General features: G+C 43.5%; 1 long non-coding RNA gene across 1 annotated transcript; it reads right to left on the bottom strand.

The window, feature by feature from the left end:
- Positions 1-349: 349 nt before the first annotated feature.
- Positions 350-2313, bottom strand: LOC104943768 (uncharacterized). Its single transcript, XR_798151.1, has 2 exons — positions 2037-2313; positions 350-1589 (listed from the first exon to the last, which is right to left on the bottom strand). It is a non-coding gene; the product is annotated as an uncharacterized lncRNA (long non-coding RNA).
- Between the last annotated feature and the right edge of the window lie 3011 nt (positions 2314-5324).

The following is a 5324-nucleotide window of genomic DNA, read 5'->3' as shown; positions in this document are numbered from 1 at the left end:
GGTTAATAGCAAAAATATGATTTAAATTCAAACCAATCAGTTTAATCTGTTGTGTGTGGTTGCTACACTATGACTGGAAGATTGCTTTTTAATACAAATGCCTAATATTTACTTAATTTCCCCTTAAAACATCCCAAATATCTCTATTTTTCCCGCTAGATCAGCTTTTCTGACAGTGACACCGTTCAGTCATAACAATAATCCTAATTTTATCATTTCAAGCTGCAGAAATACTGAATAAACCATCAGCACGCAGGTGTTCGCTCAGCAGGTGCTGTGTGATGAACCAAAAACAAACACTTCCAATCCAGCTGCTCATGACGTAGAAAACAAACAATCAGTCGAGAAATAAATACGGAAAAACATATTTTATTGTGCGGTTATAAAATCCAAACTGCGTAGAAAAAATATTTCTTCAAACATCTAGCTCATTAACAGAGAGTGAGTGCTGTGATGTGGATCTGAAATACAGTACTCAATGTTTTTAAAGTGATATTTCTTTCCTTTTTCTGCACATATTCTCATGTGTTCTGACCCAGTATTGGCAGTTCCAGGTGAAGAAATGTTCTCCTCCCTTCCTGCAAACTCTAAACTGGGGCAATGTTGGCTTTCCAAGTTCTTTAATCCTGATTTGTGCTTATTGAGATGATTTCTTTTATTTTGCTATTTTCAGCTTTTTATCAAAGTGAAAATGGGTGCGGGAAAAGCTGGAACAAAAACAGCAGCAGGCTCACGTCTTTGGGGAGTCTGCCTCGAGAGAAATGTCACTTTAAAAAGCAGATACACAGTGTAAACAATCTGTAGCCCTGTAGACAAATAAAGACAAATATATGTTTACATTTTAAACAATAAATACAAATCCCTTATGAGACAAAACGTGAAATGTCAAAACATTCATATCTAAAATTGACCCTTTAACAACAATAATAATGTAGTGTATTTATTTCTCCATGTACAGTACAGCGAAGTGCGGCGAACCACACACACACGTCTGCTTGTTTTGTAAAAAGGGAAACTGTTCCCACCGTGAAAAAAGATCAGATTTAAAGCACTGAGCTGTGAAAAGCCACTTAAGACCTCCGAGATATCAAAACACCTTTTGTCTACACTACAAAACCGAAGGTGCAAAATGAACATATATGGTCATTGTTTAATGGCGGCGTGTGTGTACAAATCCATTATTCAGAAACAGACATACACATATATAAGGTTATAGTGGACATATTTACATTCTGAGTCAGTTCAAAGCCTTTCTGTGGGACACACGTACCGTCTAACACTGATAACAGTAGAAAATGTCAGTCTAAAGAAAGCACCGTCACTCAATCGTGTCCGTTTGTGAAGCTGCTTCCCATCAGCACTTCATTTCCCATGATGCTCCTGGGTTTCGTAGTCTTCGGCGCCTCAGGAGTCTCTGAGTGTGGCGTCTACACGGCGCTCGCTTGAGACAGAAAGCAAACAAAAAGAAAGGAGGGAGAGAGAGCCATGATTGGACGAGCTCAATCGGTAACAGGAAGTCTAAAAAACGATGTCGTGAGAGTCGCCGTTCGGCCGCTTGGCGAGAGGAGGCAGAGGCTTCTTGTGAAATTCTGTGAAAGGAGGGAGGAGGGGAAAAAGGATTTGACTACGTTAGAAAACTACATCCATCGAAAAGTCCTGAAATAGAAATCCATTAGAGATCTCGCTATAACACGGAAAGCAAGATGGAGGACGTTAGAGGGGATGTGGAGAAAACACAGAAACAATAAGTCTTTGTCGAACACACACACACACACACACACACACACACACACACACACACACACACACACACACACACACACACACACACACACACACACACACACACACACACGAGAGAGAGAAAGACATGCTTATTTAAAGTCCACACACATCGTCAGGGTTTCCTTCGTACACAACCACCACACACACACTCCTCAAACTGATGACTTTATTACGGGGTTAGTAAAAAGGGAGAGTAATGGTTGGTTAGCGGTGAGGGGTGAAGAACGAGCGGACATCACCGGCGCCTTTACCAGAATGTCTGGAGTCTCCGAGGGGCTCTAGTTTTGGCAGCCTAGACGCTTTAGGAGTTGCCCATCCCACTAGAGAAACACAATGAACACACAGTGAGCAGGACACATCGAAAGAGGAAGGAAGTCAGAAGTGAGGCTCAGGTTCTGGCCCATCTCATGGACTTGATGTCACTTTAGAGCAGGGGGGTCCAAACCTTCTCACACACAGGTTTATTGCCTCATAAGTTAAGTCAGGGGTCGGCAACCCCTGGCACGCGTGCACCGTAACCAGTGGCACACTAGGAATAAGTGGAATAAGTGTGTAAAAATATTTAAATTGTGTTTTCGGATCCTGAACGAGACCGCCGCCAGAGCGCGTCTCCCCGTTACCTGCAGAAGGAAGCCATGCACGCAACGCAGCCCCGCTCTATTTATCTCCAGGTGACTTTCTGCCGCTTTCCTCCGTGGTGCAGTGCTGATCGTTTCACCACGGAGGAAAGCACTTCACTAATTGCAGTACTCATAAGGAGCTGTACAAATGCCGCAGTTTTTGCGTGGCTGTGTATTTAGTTGAAAGCCCAGTGGCGATCTGCTCATCTGTCATCGAAATAATATGCTACAAAGGGGCGGACTGGCCATCTGTGTGTTGAACTTTCCTGTCGGCTCCCAGACCGTAGTCGAGGAGGGCAGAAGCAACAGGCTTCAGGTTCAATAACCCACTTTAGCTTAAATGACTGGAGAGAGGCGAGCTCTTCTTGGGAGGCCGTTGCATTTATTTAGCTGTTCTTCTGTTTCACAAAATACATCCCAGACCTCTGTTTTTCTGCTTCCCCGTTTCTCTTCCAGAAACATACACACGCTCGCTCACTGTCGCTCTACCATCCACAAACACACATGCACAAGCCACACCCCTCTCTCTCTCTCCCTCTTAAAGGGACAGCGATCTCATCTCACTCTGCATGACCCTAATATCATAACATGTGTGTTCTGGAGAATCACAGAACGGACGATAGTTCTTATCATTATGCCTTTTAAACCAATTATTTAAATTCTCCTGTTAAATTCGTCATCTTATAAGTTGCGCTGACAGGTCCACACACTGCGAGGCTCCCCCGCCCTCCTGCTGATAGTTGAACGAGCGTCATGCTCCTCAACCCCCCAGTTGATAATTCTCGATCGTGGGCACGCTGATAACAATTTTTTTTTTAAATGGCACTTCATATCAAAAAGGTTGCAGGCCCCTGCTATAAACTAACTACAGCAGGGTCGCTGCTTCCACGTCTCGCCAACTTAAGATCCATATTCAAACATACAGATTCTAAATGGAACGAGTTGAAGCGTTTTTTTGAACAGTTTGCAGGAAGCAGGTACTTGCTTTAAAGCAGAACAGGGCAAACTAACTTAGAGGAGTGTTTACGTGTTCGTTGTAATGACGTACAACGTCCTCCACGACTTCTGTAGTCCTATTCAGCCACTTGGTAACAACCATCGTTTTTCAGACACGTTAACTCTTCAGAAATCACCAGTGGGGTCACTGCTGATGGATTTAATGTCGTAGAACAAAACGTGATCCGTCTCTTCAATGTTTCTCAACCACAGACCTTATTTCAGATATTTTCCCAAATCCTATGGAGAGATCCCATTGGCTCTGAGGCGAGGGAACAGGAAGTGGTGAAATGCTGACTCACTTCCTGGTTTTAGGACTCATCCTGCACCACGTATTTCGGAAGTTCCACCTATGCACACACACAAACACAGAGGCCATTGTTATTGATGGGAGCTCAAAAGGGCCGATAGATGGTTATAATTCTTTAAAAAAAACCAAAATTATGAGGAAATCTAGTATGACTGCGGCCGTTTTATAACACACACACACACGACACACACACACTACCCTTAACAATACCTTAGTTTATAAGCGACATCTGGCTATAACTGGACCTTTTATACACACACACACTAGCCAAACAAATTACCTTATTTCTATAAGGAGCTATGGTATAAACACTGGACCTTTTATACAACACACACACACACACACACACACACCACATACAGGTTTTTTTTTTTTTTGTTATGCTAATAGCCAACTTTCCCCTAAACTGGGCCCGGTGCGTGTTTAGATGGGCTACCCTTTCCTGATCCTACAGCTTATGCGGAGTTGGGTCAAGTTACTCTAAAAAATCTGAAAAAAAATCAGCGCTCACTTTAGATAGCTGATACACCCGTTTAGAACGGTTACACACACCACCTACTTAATATTGTGGTATACACAGACATTTGTCTTTTGACAAAAGTGTGAACTTATAAGGGACCAAAAAACATTATAGGGCTCTTTAAAGGGACGGATATAAGCCCTCCCACAACCCTCCAAATTATACATACATACAACCAAACCTGACAGCGACACAGCATTATGGGCAAGCAGTCATTTTAATTGTAAAAATAAAGTAGTATTAAACTCTTCTCAACCAATACATTTGTTTAAACACATAAAGTCAAAAGAGCCTACACAGGGGCAGAGACATACAGATCGACAGAAAGACAGCTTACAGACAGACAAACAGCTACACAGCAAAAGAGAGACATACAGATCGGACAGACAGACGACAGAGCCTTACAGACAGCTACACAGACAGAGAGACATACAGAGCAGACAGGCTTACAGACAGACAAACAGCTACACAGACAGAGAGGACATACAGATTGACAGGACAGAGACAGCAGCTTACAGGGACAGCTACACAGACAGAGAGACATACAGATCGGAAGACAGAGAGACAGGCTTACAGATAGCCTACACAGACAGATCGACAAGACAGAGCAGACATCTTACAGGGACAGACAAACAGCTACACAGAAAGAGACATACAGATCGACAGGACAGGAGAGAGAGCTTACAGACAGCTACACAGACAGATAGACAGACAGAGAGATAGGTCTGTACAGGACAGACAAAACAGCTACACACACAGGAGAGACATACAGATTCGACAGACAGGAGGACAGAGCTTTACAGGACAGGCTACACAGACAGCAGAGATCATACAGATCGCACAGGACAGAGAGCACAGCTTACAGACAGCTTACACAGACAGAGGGAGACATACAGATCGGACAGGACAGGAGGACATCTTACAGACAGTACACAGACAGAGAGACATACAGAGTCGGAAAGGCATGAGAGATCATTCTTACAGGGGACAGACAAACAGGCTATCACAGACAGAGACATATACGATCGACAGGACACGAGACGAGCTTACAGACAGCTACACAGACAGATGAGGAGCATTATCTAGGATCGAC

Source organism: Notothenia coriiceps, unplaced genomic scaffold (genome assembly GCF_000735185.1).
Source record: "Notothenia coriiceps isolate Sejong01 unplaced genomic scaffold, NC01 NC01_scaffold00006740, whole genome shotgun sequence".
Taxonomy (NCBI): Eukaryota; Metazoa; Chordata; class Actinopteri; order Perciformes; family Nototheniidae; genus Notothenia; species Notothenia coriiceps.
The sequence above is the reverse complement of the archived record's forward strand: the minus strand, read 5'-3'. Positions and strand labels throughout refer to the sequence as shown.